Raw genomic sequence first — 18645 nt, forward strand, 5'->3', positions numbered from 1 at the left:
GACTGAATGGATTTTGTCAAGTGGGGGGCTGAATTATATGACTATTGTATGTACATACATTTTGATACTTTTTAAAAAATAAAACATGGGTGGGTTTCAAGCAAACTCGTGCGAGCACTGGCAAGGACATTAAAGCATGGTTTTGCAAATGTGGCCGTGTTTTATTTTTTGACAAGTGTCATAATGTGGGTACAAAAAAAAGTCCTATACCTTTGGTGACTAAGGTATAGCCTGTGGCCATGGGCAGTAGCCAGTTTGTCTGGGTCATGGCATAAAGTCATGACACAGACAATCTGGCTACTGGTCTTGACAGTAGGGGCCAAAAATGGTGTTAAAGTGGCTATGTTTACCTGGGACCGGCTATATGGTAAAGTTATTCGAAGGTAGGATAGGTTTGAAAGGGAAAAATAGTGCTTGTGGTAATATGTTCATAGGGTTTTGCAGGCTGCAATGGCAAGGGAAGAGGGGTTGTGTACAGATCCCAGCCTTCTATTTCCATGTTGGCTGTCTTGGAAAAGGATTTTCCTTCCTACAGGATTAATCCCTCCTTCTTACAGCGGGACGCCAGAGGTGGCCCACGATAGGAAGAAAAATCTGTTTTAGCTCCCTCCGATCCCGCTTTGGGAACCAGGGGTGCTAATGGCCTTTATCCCCCATTTCAGGAGCAGCAATGGACGATAATGGTCTGTAGCCCTTCTTTATTTATTTATTTATTTATAGCGTGCCAAAGCCTGCAGACATCAGGCTGTGTGGTTACAGTATTTGTTGAGGAAGATGAGCCGGAGGAAGACCGCTTAATACTTGCTGAGAAAGGAACAACCTTTCTGAGAGCATTGCGGTCATTGGATTTGGTGTGGCGGTGCATGGAGGTGGTCCCGTAGGAGTACTGCCCAGGTAGTCTGCGACTGATTTTATCTCTGTGCATTTCACTTTGGTAGCTTTAGCCGTTGGTACATTCCCAACAGTATCACAGAACTGGCACACCCACGATTCGATCTTGGTGCTAGAAGTAGGCACGTCCTCTACCTCATCTTCTTGGTCCTCTTTATTGTCTTTGAAAGTACAGCGCTTTTTTTGTTTTGAAGGTCCTCCAGCTGTTGTTGGTGGTGGGGGCGGCGGCTCTTGGGGAGGAGGGATGGCAATAACTGATGCCATTTTTAACATCAATAGCAGTTTTGATAATATTCTTCCAAGTATGTACTGTGTACTAGATTGGTAATGGATAATGAGTACAAAATGGTGTAGGAGGTGTGCAAGGGAAATTTTGAAGGTGAAAGTTCCTAGATCAGTAGAAAATGCAGTTCCGAACTGTCTTCGAAGTACAGATCCGATCACGAAGTGCAGACGCCTTTGCGAACACGTCACACGCCACGCCCAAGCGTATGGTCATGTGGCACTGTCCAGAAGGTCTGCGATTAAGTCAGACGTTCCCGGACAACTACGGATCAAAGATTATTTCAAAAAGTTGCAAAAAGTGTATGGACGTGTTAAGAATGATGCTACAAGGTTGGAAATGGGTTTTAAGGTGAAACTTTGTAAATTGGACAAAAATATTGCTTATTGGCTAAGTATGATATTATTAAGTTGTAGGAAAATAGCATGCACTGGTAAAAACCCATGAAATTCAATGAAAAAACTGTGTTAAAGGGACGTTATGTTTAAGTTGCACTAATAAAAACCTTTGAAATTCAATGGAAAACATTGTTACAGGGACATTATGGTTATAGGTAAAACCGAAAAAACCTCAGAAATTCTCCAGTTATGGTAAGCTAAACAACCATAACTCGCACTACCACCGTGCACTGCTAAGACTAACACCCAGGACATCAAAGATGACATCACAAACCTACCCCGCAGGTCACCATCACCACTGACTCATCTCTCGAGGGTTGGGGGGCCACCCTGGACAACCACTGCATCCATGGCACCTGGACCCGGCAGGAGCAGAAGTACCACATCATTTGGCTGGAACTGAAGGTGATCTGGCTGGTGCTCAGAGCCCTCCTTCTGGTTATTCGAGGGCAAGTTCGTCCTCATTCAGACAGACATCTCAACCAGCATGTTCTATGTCAACAAGCAGGGAGGTACCAGATCCCCCTACTGTGCAGGCTTGCAGTCAGCAGGTGGGAATGAGCCCTGGAGAACAATATCTACCTCACGGCTGTCCACGTACTGGGTGACTCCAACTTGGAGACAGACAGGCTCAGCAGATTGTGGACGGACAACTATGAGTGGCAGTTGAACGACCTAGTACTGCAGGAAATCTTCTACAAATGGCATCCCCAGGTGGACCTCTTTGCCTCCTGGGACAACGGGAAGTGCCAACGGTTCGCTTCCTGGCAGGGTCATGGACCTGGCTCCCTGGGTGGCGATACATTCCAGATTCAGTGGGACGGAATGACATAATACGCCTTCCCTCCCACACCACTGATACACAGGTTATGATATGATATGATTTGATAAGGCATTTGTAACACGCCTGTACCCAAGTGTTTGCAAGATGAAGGAATCTCACCACCTCAGAATCATTCTAATAACACTGTGGTGGCCGGCCAGACCATGGTTCTCGGAGTTGCTCAGCCTCTCGGAGAGGCCGCCTATTCGCCACCCGACGGGCCCAGCACATCATCTGGTGCAGTAGGGTGGCAGGGTCATCCACCTACGCCACAGAAACTATCCCTCAGAGCGTGGTTCCTGAACAGGTAATGCTAGGTAACCTCAGCCTCTCCCAGGCTAATCTAGAGATCATACAGGTCGCCAGCAGCAAGTCTACCAGGTCCCAGTATAAGAGCAAATGGACTAGGTTCTGCCACTGCGCAGACTCTAAGGGTATCAACCCCCTGGCATGTACCTTGGATGCACGTGCTCTCCTTCTCGGCGCACCTCGCCCACTCTGGCGTGCAGGTGGACACTTCCCGCACTTACTTGGCAGCCATTGGGGCTTACAGAAACTAAGAGGAGGAGATCTTTTCCTCTTACAACCCGATTGTCAGGAAACATTTGACGGGACTCGCCAGGCTCTACCTGCCCGTCAAGAGGCCTCACCTTGTGTGGGACCTCAACATAGTTCTGGGTGCCCTGGCACACAAACCATTTGAACCATTGACATCCACGGACATCAGGTTGGTCACTATTAAGGCGGCCTTGCTAGTCGGCCTCACCTCGGGTTGCAGAATCAGCGAAATCCTGGTGCTGGTTGGCTCAGAGCCATATACTATGTTCCACAGGGATAAAGTAGTCCTGCGGACACACCCAGCATTCTTGCCCAAGGTGCCTGCCGCATTCCATCTGAATGAAGAAATAGTGTTACCTACTTTTTTTGCCGAGCCCAAAGGTGAGGCACAGAGAGTGCTGCACTGCCTCAATGTCAGACGTGCCCTGAAATTCTTCTTGGACACACTTTTTATCACCTTGGCAGAGCAGATCAAGACCGGGGTATCGGGCCTCTAAGGCCTCTGTAGCCCGTTGGATGGTCTCGGCCATCAAAGAAGCTTAAGAGGGACAGCATAAGCCACTTCCTGCTAACATGCACGCCCACGCGGTCGGAGCCAAGGCCACGACCATCGCTTTCCAGCGGCATGTCCCCTGGCAGGTCACATTGGCCACCCCTTCGGCTTTCTGCAAGCACTACTGTTTGCATGCCGGATCTAGATCAGGTGCAGCTTTCGGACAGGTGGTTCTTAGAAACCTGTTTGCTTAAGGAGGGTCTCCTCGCCACCCTGGGGCTACACTCAGTTGTAATCGCCCATGCAGTATGGAGGAAAGGGGACGGGACGTAAGAGTAATTATAAGTTAATCACCGTAGTGACTAACATACTCTTAGTCCTCTTTCCTCCATACGTCCCACTAACCTCCCTCCTAATAAAATTGATGTCATTAGACAATGTTAATCTATTGTCGACGTTTCTATGTGGACTGAGGTGTGGCGCTGGAGGATGGAGTCAGGGCAGCACCAGCTCCCAGGGCCACACCCCTGCATGCCTCTAAATTTAAAGGGGAAGAAGGTTTTTAGTTTTTTTTCTGTTGAAAAAGGTTCAGTCTCCCGTCCCTTGGAAGGGACGCCCATGCAGTATGAAGGAAAGGGGACTAAGGACTAAGGGTACGTTAGTCACTACGGTGAGTAACTTATAATTTTGGCCTGCATAAATGGCACCTTCGGAGTATGCTTGTCATGTTTTAAATACAGTACCTCCAGATCAGATCAAGTTCTCTGCTTAAACTACTGACTCTTAGTAAACAAAAGTAGCTTCTCAGGAAATGTAATGTCATTAGTTGTGATTTGTAATTCCATGTGTGTTAATCTGAGCAGTGAATGGGGGATAAGAGTTATGGTTGCATATTTTACCAACCACAACTGGTGTATTTCTGCAGTTTTTTAAGATTTTGCGCTGCAATCATAATTTCTCTGCAATGACATGCTGGACAAGTGGTAAAGTGTTTTCAAAACCAAGGTTAGTCTTTATTGACTAATAAGGAAACAGAAATAAAGGGTAGTTTGTCCTTAAATGTAGTCCAAAATTGTCTTCGGTCTAGGGCTTCTCCTAGGATAAGGTAGGAACCTGGAACTAGTCCTCATAAGCCCACCGCAGTCCTGGTGCTCCTTCCTCACCTTCATGTCTGTTCTGAAACAGAAGGGAGAAGATTCCATGAGTCCCTTCTTGATGTTGTCTTTATATAGGGGCTGGAGTCGCCTAGTCCAATCAAAGATTACCTTGTCAGGAAGCCTAGATAAGCCCCCAAGCCCTGCCCCCTTCTTTCCGGAATGCCGGTCGCCATAATGGATTCCACACGGGCAACATTCAAGTACATTAGGATGGGAACTCGTGCTCGGGGGTATTTGGTAAGTCCACATATTAATTATCTAATTCTTCCGTGTTCTCTAATATTCATAACTTCTTTGCCTCCTGCAACCGATGTTCTGTCGGCTTCAAGCCACCCACACACCGCCACTCTGGGTCGACAAACCTAGGCATTCCGCTGGGTTTCTCTCGTCTCCCTCAGTGCACCCGTTTCAGGAACTCTCCCTGCAGTAGTGGCCACACTGGCAATGTCCTCCTCCATACTGTTATATAGGGCACCCTCATTCACCTTGAACGTAGTTTGTTCACTGCAGAGGTTAGCGTTCCCATTGTTAATATTTACCCCAGTGGTGTTGCCTGTCGGGGATGCTGAGTCGTATACTTCTTTCCCCCACCAGTGTGTTTCCGTGGGGTCTTCTCCACTATTCTCCGTTGTCGAGGTAGAGCCAGTTCGATTGGGTAGTGCTGTCCCGTTTTCTAAGGTGGGCCCCTCTGCCTGGCTATGGGTCTAATTAACAACAAATCATTAACAATGTTTTTCACTGCACACATCTAGTGTAGTTGAAACACAAGATCCTCTGACTTTGTGAAAAATCTACTACTAATAACTTTTGACTCATTAACTTTGCAAAAACACGGTTTTGTCATATGTTCACCAATCCACCCACCCCAATCCTGCCCCCAACGGTTTCAACATTCTAATGCATGAAGCAAAGGATGCCAAACGAACATCCTAAAAAACTGTCCGGATTTGCTTCACCCTTGTTTCAAAAGCAGCACAAAGTGGAGCAAATGTGCATTTTGTTAGTTTGGTGGAAATGTGCCCATATCTCCCATGTTGCATTGCAGCAAATCAGACTTTTCAGAAATGAAAAGCCAATTTCTTTTTCTGCAAGGGTGAGAATTGACAATGTTCTTAAAATGTTGAAATGGGGCGACTGAAAATGTGTCTTCAGGGTGGTTGTGGGGGTCCTGAAACAATAGCAATTGGGAAGTTTGAGAGTTTGTGGAGGGCTAGGGGTAGTATTTCTTTTTAGAGTGGGGCTTGGGGCAGTTTGCCATCTTGGTGGATGGAGGGAGAGTAAGAACGTTAAATTTGGGTGCATTTAAAAACATGTGGGGGGGTTGAGATAGCTTTTTTTATTTCATGGCTTTGGCACGTCTTGCCTCATGCAACGTGGCCACAGGTCATGGCTATCAGCGTGCTGCTCCAATTTCCAGTGAATTTCAAGGGTTTTTGTTGTGTTAAACCATCACCTCAGGTGAACTTTTTTCAATAGTGTTGCACATTTGCCATTTATACAGGAATGCCAATGGCCCCTTGTCTTATTTTGTGCAACTGCCGTGCCTTGAATGTTAGTTTTGTTAAACCCCCAAATGTTCTTGTTGTCTCCAGCACTGAGATCTAATGGTGGAAATATTTTATAGTGAAGTTTCATCTTTCTATCCTGTATCATTACCTTCTAAATAAAGCTGTGAGTATCCTTCATGTAGCTTCTCTGCAAAAGGCGTTTGGGCAAATGTGTTTATAAATCTGGGCTTTACCCCTTTTTTCATCAGATATTGAAATTGGGCAGGAGGGGGATGGTTTCTCACAACCGAAAAGATATATTGAGAAAGGAGAGCGTCCGTCACTGCTGACTCTTATCTGGAATGATCATTCCTATTATGCAGTGTCCGAATACGCCCGGGTTGGTTTGAATGGAGATTTTGAATTTGAACCTAGAGTCTGATCTGAGCTTAGCGGTGCTTGCTCATCAGCATGGATATTTCCACACAATATGAGGTAATGTCCCCAAGAGAGGAGCAACTCATTCTCCAGCATGGGGTCTTGCATGGATTCACATGCTAACGAGTATTCACCATCATCAGGCTGGGAATCCTATGTAAAAAAAGAAAGCAGTTTAGCTTTAAACTAAAACTGCTAGTCTCCTCTTTAGTCTATCAATGTACTTTGGGTTATACTGCCTCCAGCCAATGACACTTGTCCTCCTAAGCTCCACCCCTGGTGGCCATCTTCAGATTTGACCACACATTTCTAGTTTTGGGAGTCCTCCATCTCTTCATCATCAACTGTCACACAGCGACTACCGGCAGCGGGTAACTTTGTTGGCGAAGATCATTAATGCACCTGTCGGATCGTCAGCTTGTGGTGCCACAGGCCAAGGCTTGAGCCTATACCTCGACCATGGTGGATGCCTTGAAGAAAAGCCTCTTCAGGTCCTGTGAAAGCTGCAGCCTGAAGAATATCTTAGAGGTCACCCTGATCACAACGCGAAAGGATGCTCTATCTGTCAATCCTTTTCTTCGATGACTCGGAAGAACCGCCACCGGAGGTTGATGGCATGGATTGATGAAGGGAAGGCCTGGACGCGGACTCCAGGCATAGCCATGCCTCTTCCAGGATGGTAGGTCCACTGAGCATACTCCCTCTGGTAAGAAGAGGTTGAGGTCCTTTTAGGATGGTTTCTCTGCGAAGATCCAAAAGAAGGTGAAATCCCACTATCCATCGACTGCCTCATCAACAGTCTCTGGTGGGTTTCCTCCGTCTGGGAGGAAATCGCTGAACTCATCGTCAAAGCGCAGATTGTCTAAGGATCCATCAAAGGTTCCACCGTCGATGACATGAGTCTCGTTGAGGGAAACTTGATCCATCCCAGCGCCCGCCCTGTCGACGAGCACCTTGTCGGCGGCCATGTCTACGAAGTCCCCAAAATCAAGTGTTCCTTCAACAGCTGCTATGCCAAAAAGTATGTCAGCGACTGTCACCTTTACCTCTGCAATGGGACCACACCCAGGGTGTCTGACTCCTAGTCCCCCGTTTGACGGTCCCTACAATTGACCACACCTATTCCTGCTCAACAGGCTCTTGTCGTGGCCTCTTTCTCAAGGGGCTCTGATCTGGTTCAAGACATGCATCCAGCTCTGGAATTCCTGCCCTGGCCCACCAAGGCTGTTCCACTCTCTACTCTGGCTCCTATGGTATCTCCCAAAAAATTAGCCATCTACTCCAGTTCGGAGGAGGACCTGCCTCAAGATTTTATCTGATCAGAAAGTAATCAGATAATGTTGATGACACTCTGCAGGCTATCAAGACCGAGATGGCACGCTCTCTGGGGACCCTCCAGCAAAGATGATGTTCCCTGAGGGGGAAGAGTCTCCAGATCTGCTAAGGGTTGCACCATGCCCCATCGTCAGCCCTCCCGCTTCAACACCCAGGAGGCTTATAGGGGTTGCTCCCAGGCCTATGGCAGTGGCACCCATCGTTATCATCACCCCGCACCCAGGATGCAGAGGCCGAAGCAGTCCTGAACCAGCCCAGGACCTGCACCCCCACTTCTGCACGCCAATGGTAGGGTGACTATCCAACTTAGTTGATTAGTGGCGAAAGATCGCAACAGACAAGTGGGTGCTGGATATTCTTCAGTAGGGGCACGTTTTAGTTTCAATACAAATGTGTGTCAAAGGCAAAACATGGCGCAGCTGCTGCAGGAGGTTCAAGTCATGTCACGAAAGGGCCAATAGAACCAGTCCCTGAGTGCCTTCTGGGCCTCCGGAGTGTACTCCAGATGCTTCCTGGTAAGGAAGAAGTCAGAAGGATGGCGCCCAATCGTGGACTTTAGGCAACTTCCTCAAATCCCAAACATTCCAGATGGTCACATTGCAGCACATGCTCGACCAGCTGGACTAGGGGGGTGTTTAGGAGGTGAGGTTTTCTGGCCACTCTCGACTTGGAGGACCCATACCACTATATCCCCATTCATTGCAAGCACTGAAAGTTTCATGCGGTTTGTCATCCAGGGGAGACGCTAGCAGTTCAAAGCCTGAATCAGCTCAAAGGGTTTTCACCAAATGCTTGGCCCAAGTGGCAGCGGATATGCGCCACAAGGGAATCTAAGTCTACCCTTACCTGGACGATTGGCTCATCTGGTCCCGCTCTCCCAAGCTGGCAATCCATATCACAGCGGAGACCACCCTTCAGGCCTCACTATGATTCTTGATCAAGTATCCAAAGTCCTGTTTGGTGTCTTCTCATAACACACTGTTCCTGTGACCCTGACTCAAGACAGTCTCATGTCTAGTGACTCGTTTGGAAGAGAGGGTGCAGGCCAGCCTGGGAAATGTCCAACGTCTTGCATCCATCTGCTCCCCTTTTGAAGGCTTCAGCTGAGGTCCCTCCCGGAATGTCTGAATGCTAGGTAGCAGCAAGTCACTGGTCCCTGGACAGACAAAATTGCCCTCAATTGGGCATTCCGTCAAGGTTAGCTTGTCCACACCTCACTTAGGGAGCCCCCTTTCACATCCCTTCGTACTAGGCTACAGTCATGACTGACGCGCCTCTGGAGGGTTGGAAGCCCACGCAGGACATTCTTACGCCAGAGGCCTCTGGAGTTGCACATAAAAATGCTGGAGCTGTGGGTGGTCTTCTGGGCCCTCAAGTCTTTCCTGGCTCAACTGCAAGGACAGTTGGTACATATCTTCACGGACAACACCACCATTACGTCAGGCAACTGGGTGGGGTGCTCCCCCGCTCTCTCCCTGGAAGCCCATTCTCTGTGGCTCTAGGCCATTCTTCAGTGCATGTTTCTCATCCCGTTTCACCTGCCAGGCATCAGAAACACCATAGCAGACTCTCTGAGCAGAGAGCTTTGGTCCTGCCACGAATGGGTACTTCAGCAATGGCAAGTGTCATGCCTCTTCAGCGAGTATGGTTTCCCTCACATCAACCTCATTGTGACGGCTGCCAAATTCAAGTGTCAGAAGTTTGCCAGCAGATAACCTCAGCCAAAGAGCCTGGGGATGCCTTCTCGTTCCCCTGGGAGGGGCTCTTCCTTTTCTTGGTTCATACTGCCATTTTTGTGTGCTACCAAATCTGAAGAGGACTACCAGGGGTGCAGCTTAGAGGACGGGTGGGGGGGGAAGTATGACCCAAAGGACATTTGTAGGCTATAAAGGAGACAAGCAGTTTGAGTTTAAAGCTAAACTGCTTTCTTTTTTACCGAGGATTCCAAGCCTGATGATGTGGGGGATATTCATGAGCATGTGAATCCATGCAAGACCCATGCTGGAGAACAGGAGTTATAGGTAAGTAACTTGTACCTTATTAAAACAAATGCATTAATACATATGTATAGTTGAGCACATTGTACGTTTGGGGTATTTATTTACTGATTTTATTATTGTATAGCCTTTCACTTAAAAAATAAGTGACATCGAAAAAGCACTTGTGTTAAAAACACCTGAAGGACACATTTTAGAAATGTTCTAAATATGAAGTACATTTGTATAAATATCACCTGCACATATTAACATCTTTACAACGTTTGGGTTCCTTGCACTGTGTATCTGGACCATTGAATCTAAACAGAGCCCATGTCTGAGATAGCCATGCTGCCACAAAAAAATCAAGTGTTTGAATTCTTTGTCAGAGGTGGACGCTCTGTTTGGATGTTCTGTTCTTTTGCAATTTCACCTTTTATGTGGCACATGTAATTATAATTGTTGTTTTAAAACACGCTTCCTACCAACTGGTGGTTCGTAAGCGCGGGATAGGGATTCAAACCTGTTTAGCGCTGCGTTGTCTTGCTTCCAAGACAAACTCGTTGCCCCTGAGCTATCTTTCCTCCCCTAAAGAGATAGACTGCCATTGGTATGGACTTGAAGCACTGAGGCAATCTGGACCAACATTGCATTACATGGTTGATCAGAAGATTGCGTAATATGGGTGACAATAAAAGCAGTGGTGACTATGCAGGCTAAACATTAGTATTAAGTATCCACCTGGATGCCTCCTGTCCCCCCTCTGGACTCCTTTGCAACCTATGCGACTCTCTCGCTCACCATTCTCCCCTCTGGCCTGACTCATTCTGCAGGGCACACTCTCGATGGTCTGATCTCCTCAGACCTTCCCCATCTGTCCCTCTCTCCACTCACTCTCTCCTGGAGTGATCACTTTCTCCTATCCTCCCACCTCACCCTCCCTAACCCTCAGGCCAAGCCACCTCCATCACTGCCACCCACCTTCTCAGTCATCCAATCCATGAAGCACGTGTCAGTTGAGGCTTTCGCCGCCACCTTCTCACCCCCTCCTCCTTCTTTGGCTGACTATATCTGATACTCTTGATATCCTTGCCCCTGTCATGAGAATCTGCCTGAAGGCCAAAGCCAAGTGTAACTCCTGGTATGACTTGGACCTCGTCACCCTAAAACTCAAGGGCAGGGTGGCTGAGAGGAAATGGCGTGCTTCATGGTCATCCTCTGACAAACTGACCTGCCGCCTGCTGCAAAGGCAATACCGGCTCTCCGTCCTCACCAAGAAGAGAGCTCATATCCAAGCCCATATCTCTGCGGCATCCAACAACTCGGCTGAACTCTTTAAAATCTGCAAGGAACTGGCCAATCCTGCTGTAGTCTCTACCTCTCCTGTCCTTTCCCATGCAGTCTGCATGGCACTGGCTTCTCAATTCATTTAAAAAACTCAGGACATCCTGTCCTCGCTCTCTTCCTATCGCCTCCCTCCCACTATTCCCTGCTCTTCCGCTGGCCCTTCTGCAGCCACCCCCCCCCCCTCCTTCTCTGCTTTCCCCTTTTCTCTGCAGACAAGGTTTCTAGACAAGTCTGATCTATGAAAGTCTCGTAGAAACAGGTTCACCCCTGTTCCTCCAAAACTATTAAGGGCCACATTGACTCCCTGGCTCCTGCCCTGGCTGATTTCTTTAATCACTCCTTTGCCACTGGAGTCTTCCCATCCCCCCTGTGCACCCTCTTCTCAAGAAACCCTCTGCCGACCCCTCCTGCCCGGCTAACTATCGCCCAATCTCCATCACTCCCCTCCTGGGCAAGCTCCTGGAGAAACTGGCCATCTCTCAGCTTAATCTCCACACTGAATCTGTTGGTTGTCTTCATGGCCATCAGTCTGGCTTTAGAGCTGCCAGAAGAACGGAAACTGCTCTCTGAACATCCGTGAAGACATGCTCTCCAACCTTGACTCCAAAACACCTTGCGTCCTCATCTTGCTTGAGCTCTCTCCTGCCTTTGACACTGTCAACCATGCCATCCTGATCAACTGTCTCCGTGATAACCTGGGTATCACTGGTCAGGCTCTGGCTTGGCTGACTTCTTTCCTTTCTGACCGATACTCCCGGGTCCAACTTGGGTCCTTCCTCTCCGCTATCTTTTTCGCTACCTGTGATGTCCCCCAGGGGTCTAACCTCTCTCCCTGGCTGTTCAACCAATACCTGGCACTTCTTACCCACTGCATCGCCGCTCTCTGCCCCAACTTTCAGTGCTATGTGGATGACACCCAGCTTATTTTCAGGCTACCCTCGGCCTCCTCCTCTCCCTCCCCTCCTCACCCTCCCTTATCTCTGACTGTCTGTCTGCTATCCAGGAGTGGTGTGCCACCAATGACCTCAGCCTTAATGCCAGTAAGACTGAGATTCTCCTCATCGGCACACCCACTCCCTCCTTCCCTTCCCTGTAGCTCTCTGACTGGCCTTTCTTGGTCCTCTTCCTGCTCCCACCTGCAAGGATAAAAACCTTGGGGTAATCTTCGACTCTACTCTCTCGTTCTCCCCTCTGTAAGAGGATTCAATTCAGCACTACAGCTAAGTTAACGCCTAGTCTAGAATACTGAATGAAAACTCTTATTGATATATCTTTAGGTCCAGTTCATGCGTTCTGGATGACTACCCCTATATAACACCCCTCTCTTGGAATCCCCCTGACCCCACTGAGCCAAGAAGTAGTTCTGTTTTGCAAGTTTAAGGGTTTATTTGATAATTTAAACAATAGATATATATATGACACTTTATAATAAATTAATAATTGAATATCACACTTAATCTGATATGATAAAGATTAACAACGGAGAATCTGGCACTAACACGCTTCTCTATAATCAATAAGGAGTTGACATGAAATGAATAAGGTAGCACACTGGTGAATAGGAACAAAAGAAGAAGGTGGTACAAAATGCTTTATAGAGTTCAAATGGATGCAAGGTTGAATGAATGAAAAGCAGTATAGAAATACTCAATATGATTTCAACAAAACAATGTAATCACTTTTCTCTGGCAATCCCCTCCCCCCCTTGATGCAAGGCAAGGAAATGGAAGGAAACACACAGTTCTCAGAAATGCAATCAAATGTGATTCAGTTCACCCCGGCAAGCTTAGACAACAGAAGTTTAAAAACACAGGCCCAAATTGCTTTGATATGTGCTGGCAATGAATTAAAAAATATGCTAAATTGCTTTTAATTCCCTTTCAGAGGTTCAGGGTGAGTGGTATCTAGTTAATATTAGTCCAGGCTCACACTAGCAATGATGCAGGGATAGTTAGCAGGTTAAACGAATTTCTGGCAAATGGAAGGCAAGCAGCAGCAGTTTTTACATGTGAAGAAATTTGCAAATCGCGGTAAAATTCGCGGATGCGCCGAGCGCTATTACAGAGGAACCACAAGGACTATCTCTATCGTTTTGGGGTCGTAGGAAAGCTTCAAAATGAAAGTTACTGCAAGTCTCTAGCACAAACGGTTGCGGAGATATGAACGATTTAATAAAGGTCGTTTTTCAGATTTGAAATTTTAAACGCACACTTTTTCAGCTTTAAAAATGATGGCAGGATAACACGATTGCTAAGCTGCAGTTCTACTTAGGTTAAAATGGATTGGATTATATTATTTTAACTAAGAGATGGGTTCTACACAGTTTTACTATGTACTCACACTATATTCTTGAGTGAAATGGGCCTCGCCATGGATCTGGTCAGGTTTTAAACTCGCCTCTGGTCTCTGCACTTCACAGTGATCTGGGTCAGCTCTCTCTGGTTCTCTGGTCTGTGTCTCTAGTTCTGGATAGATTGAAGTCTCTAGTTTGGCTCTCTGGAGGTTTGATGAATTTGAAGTCTGGATCTCTGGATGTTGTATGGTCCGGCAGAGCGCGTTGCAGCAGATGGATTTGGAAGGTCCCTATCTGTCCTGTCTGTCTGCTTTTATGTGTTTAGAATGTGGGTGTGTTCTAGCATCACTGACCCTACCTCTCTCTCAGCTTTTAATTGGTCAAACTTCCATTTCTTATTTGATTGGGGAATGAACTGTGAGTCAGAGGGATGTCATTTTATGGCTTGCAGATGGGACACTCCTCTGTCAGATTGCACACTTTCTATATTTGATAATAAAAGACATATTTCACAGTTACACAGTTGCTTGAAATTACATATACATGGTGTGGCTGAATTTAGCCATGTCTCTGTCCAAATCTGCTGTTTCTAAGAGCTTGCATTCAGAAATGGCACATAATTGACTTTTTAACTGATTTTTCACTTTCTGACATTGACCCAACTTTACATACATGTGTGCAGGGAGTAGGGACATTAACTGATGAAGTTTCAGATTTTTAACATGCATACATTTAGAGTAATATCCACTTTTCCGCTAAAAACCCCCCTGAACATACCACCGGTTCTAAAAACCTCTTAAACTGTGGGCAGAAAAATCACAAGAATTCTGCTATCATTTATAAAATTTTCACATGTCCGCTCTATGAGTTATTCATCTTTTTAGAGTTATGTTCTGGCTCCAAAGGGGTGTGGTTTACCCTCAGCACAAGGTTGAATTTCTGGTTTGTCCAGTTCTGCCAAGCCAGCTTGCTCTCACAGGCAGTGCCCCTCCCAGCTCCTGCCAAGAGGAAGCTACATTTTACGACTGCGGTAATAAAACCTTTGCCTGAGTGAAGAGGGCTTTGTTCACACTCCTGCAGAGCACAGGTAATTCAATTATCAGATAGATGGCATATCCTTAGTGTGGGCAGCAAAAGGAAGATTGCCTGGGAACACAGTTGTGACTCAAGTTTCACTCCTGATGGGGGTAGCTGTCAAGCAAAATCAAGTTCCTTAAGCCAGACCTTCAGCTAACTGGCAGGTTTTTTGTTGCTTTTTAACTTAACTTGCAATTTTACACATGCAGCTAGAATGCTGATTCTAAGTGCAAAACTATGACATTTCAACAGTTACAAAGGCATGTGACACCTAACATAGGTCACTCATTTAATCTAAACATTTTCGATTTTAGTGTCTTTAAATCCAGTGCAACTTAAACTGCTGCAATCCACAGCTCAGCCAGTTTTGTTATAAGCATTGTTCTGGGCTCTTCATTTCCCAGATTTTGTAGGCACACAACACTCCATTCTACCAAATGTCTGCTGGTGTCCAGTGAATATTTTGCACATATTGCAATGTTTGAAATAGGCACTTTGGCTTGCCTTCAGAGAAACACAGGGTGGTTTTAAACTGCCGGCTTTTGGATAGTGGTGAGTACTGGTACTGCACCCATTTTTGGGATTTAAGAAAATTAATTCCCCACAATTCTAGGTTTCATTTGGCAATCAGCATTGCCATTCCCAATGGTTTCAGACTACTGTGCGGGTAGTCCAATGGTGGTTTTAAAGTGCTTTGAAGCTAACCGGCGCTACTGTTTTTCCTTTGGCAACCCATTTCCCTCATGGCAACCCGGCCTTTCATTCTCGCACTGGTGGGTGGCAAGTGAGGCAACCATTTCGGTGTGCGCACAGACTGCGCAGCTTTCCTGGATTTCGGCGCACATGTGGGTTTTCCGCCATCTTGAATTTTCTAAGCCCACAGCACCAAATGTTGTGGCATGATAGCTTAAACGTGGGTCAGGACACCCAACACCTCACATCTCTGACTTCTCTAAGAAGTCACACTACCAGCTGCACCTCCTGAGAGGTATTCTTCCTTTCCTCTCCTTCCCCCTGAAACTAACTGTCTCCAGAGCTCTGGTTCTCTCTAGGCTGGACTATTGCAACAGCCTCTTCCTAATTCTGCCTGATTCTACACTCCGCCCTCAGCAACTTATCCAGAACAGTACTGCGAGGCTTGTCCTTGCCTTGGCCTCAAGCCCAGCGATCATATCTCTCCAGGACTGAAATCTCTGCACTGGCTCCCAGTGGCTGTGAGGATTAAGTTCAAACCCCTCTGCATCGTCCACTATGCCTTCTGGGGCATGGGACCTCAATACCTTCAGCTCTCTCTTCCTAAATACCTTTCTTCTCGAGCTCTTCGCTCACCCGCCTCCAACTTCCTCTGGGTCAGTCGCTTCTGCAAGCAACGAGTTGGTGGTTAATATCTTGCTTCGGCTGGTGCCTCCCTCTGGAACCGCCTCCCTTAAACTTGAGGAGAATCATCTACGGTGCAGGAAGCGCCTCCTAACCTTTCTCTTTGTTTCTGCTTTTTCTCCTCCTCGCCTCTGCTGACCCCTTAACTGGAACTAGAACTGCACTTACCGGCACCACCTGCACTGCCCACCTGTCAACCCCCGCACTTGGACTGTTTCTGTATCCCTGCAGTCCCCCTCCCAGACCTTGACACCTGTTGTCTGCACTTATCCATGCACTTGCCACATGCTGCCTGCTACTTACTTATTGTTATTATCTTTGCCATTTACTGCACTGTCCCTGCCCCCTTCCCAAGCACTTGCACGATCTGAATGACACCTGGCCTAGTAGGATCGTTGTCCGTCCTCCCTTTGTTCCCCTCCCTTGCCTCGTCGCGCCTTGAAACACTTGTGTATAGGCGCGTTATCATATTATAAGAATAATGTATTCTATTTGAAGGTTTGGATTCCTTGTAATCCCGTGCTCACATCCTGTACTGGTAGTTCTGTGCGAGTTTTTGTGAAGGTGAAGAATCTGGGGGATGAAGCTGCCCAATAAAAGGTACAAGTTGCTCTATACCACATTCAGCAGAAAAAACATGACCAATGTTAACTAAACTAAATTGTTGTTTTCGCGTGTTTCGTATTAGCACATGGATATCGTTATTGACCTCCTCTCAGCCAATCGGAATGTTTAGTGCGCAGTCGGTAACTACTGGCGTTGACTGCCTTTTGAACATTCAGTCTTCAGAAGCAGACCAGGAAACGACAATGCTATTTCCTGCAAGATTTATTTCATCAAGACACTTCGTCTCTGGGAGGACTTTTTTTCTTGTTCTTGTTTTTTGCTGCACCGCGCTATTTAACACATGAAAGCGAAAGCTAAAACATGGGAAAGTGATTTGCCTTTCTTATAGAGAAACAGTTTACTTTTACATGGCACCTAATCCATCACGTTGAACCTGTCCCACTTGAGCCATGATTTAATTGAAATGCTTAACTTAGGAAGACATATTTAAATTCTACGAAATAAAACCACTTTTAATTTACTAATTCAGTTTGTCTATTTACTTAAATCAATTTGTTTGTGTGTTTATTTATTTGTAAAGCGCACCTAACCCGCGGGTAGCAGGGCGCAAAGCAACAAGAGGAGTGCAAAACTTAAGTTACAAAGCACGCAAAATTGTTTACTTCACCACCAAAACTACACAACGTGTATTGAAACTATCACCATGTGCTAATAGCCTTGAAGACCTGGGGAGGGGTCATTATCACATGGTATACGATCCTTCCCAACCTATTTATAGCCCTCTGGTGAAACCAGCACTGACGCCTCCCGAAGTGTATAAGGCTATTTTGATAGATCCAGTCGAACTATTGCAATATGGATGTTTTTCCCTTGGTGAACTGCAGTGAGTTAGTGTTTCGATCCAGGGAGAATGTCTATTCTTGGGAGAACGTCCTAAATGGGGCAGGGACAGTGCAGTAAATGGCAAAGATAATAACAATAAGTAGGTAGCAGCCAGCATGTGACAAGTGCATGGATAAGTGCAGACAACAGGTGTCAAGGTCTGGGAGGGGGACTGCAGGGATACAGAAACAGTCCATGTGCGGGGGTTGACAGGTGAGCAGTGCAGGTGGTGCCGAGATCAGACGGTGTCAAGGTAGCAAGTGCAGTTATAGTTCCAGTTAAGGGGTCAGCAGAGGCGAGGAGGAGAAAAAGCAGAAGCAAAGAGAAAGGTTACGAGGTGCTTCCTGAACCGGAGATGGTTCTCCTCAAGTTTAAGGGAGTCGGGGAGGCTGTTCCAGAGGGAGGCACCAGCCGAGGAAAGATATCTACCACCAACTCGTTGCTTGGAGAAGCGACTGACCCTGAGGGAGTTGGAGGCGGATGAGCGAAGAGCTAGAGAAGAAAGGTATTTAGGAAGAGAGAGCTGAAGGTATTGAGGTCCCATGTTAGTTGCTTCTTTGCTTCACTCTCCCAATATTGGTCTTAATCTCCGTTCTATATTTTATTTCACCTTTTTAAATAATTCTCCTGAAGATGGATAGATGTCACCAAAATTGTATATTCCTGTTATGTCAACTAAACTGTGACTGTATTACGCTGCGGCCTTAATGCACAATTCCAAACATGAATGAGAAACACATTGATTTGTTTGTGTCTCTTGGCTCCATTTCCACACCTTCCTGTGTGAGGACTGGAACAGCTGATGTCTGTTGAATTGATGGCTTCTGTCTTCTGTAGCCTCGTGTTGTCGTGCAATGAGGATTTAAAGTTGTGGGTCGGATGCGCATTTCCGTCTGTTGTGGTAGTGGCTACGGCACTTTTGCTCCAAGTTCTCAACCGAACACAGCTTTTTCAAAACACGGTGGGAAAAATATGCAGTGTGGATTTGCAATCAAGCCTGTGGCAAAGTGGAGTACACGTCTAGCAAGGGTACCGTGGAAAGCAGGGGAGGGACGTATGTGCATTGGCCATGTATTGCATTTAAAATCGTGAAAAACAAGTGCGCTTCGGGGCATACAAACACACAGCTACACAACTACTGTATCATGTGGCAAGAGCACACCTGGGGATGGGTCCCCAAGGTGACCGACTGCTCATTCTGCAATTAAGTATCATGTGACCTTCAGCAAATGCAAACATGAAAACCTGCCGACTGCAAAGGCG

At 46.7% G+C, this 18645-nt stretch overlaps 1 protein-coding gene across 10 annotated transcripts in view; it reads left to right on the top strand.

Annotated features, from left to right (window-relative positions):
• The window catches only part of AKAP13 (A-kinase anchoring protein 13), a 1883770-nt gene that overhangs the window by 835486 nt on the left and 1029639 nt on the right, over positions 1-18645 (top strand). The window lies entirely within an intron of this gene.

The sequence above is a fragment of the Ambystoma mexicanum genome, chromosome 11, assembly GCF_040938575.1.
Source record: "Ambystoma mexicanum isolate Mex_15411 chromosome 11, UKY_AmexF1_1, whole genome shotgun sequence".
Lineage (NCBI taxonomy): Eukaryota > Metazoa > Chordata > Amphibia > Caudata > Ambystomatidae > Ambystoma > Ambystoma mexicanum.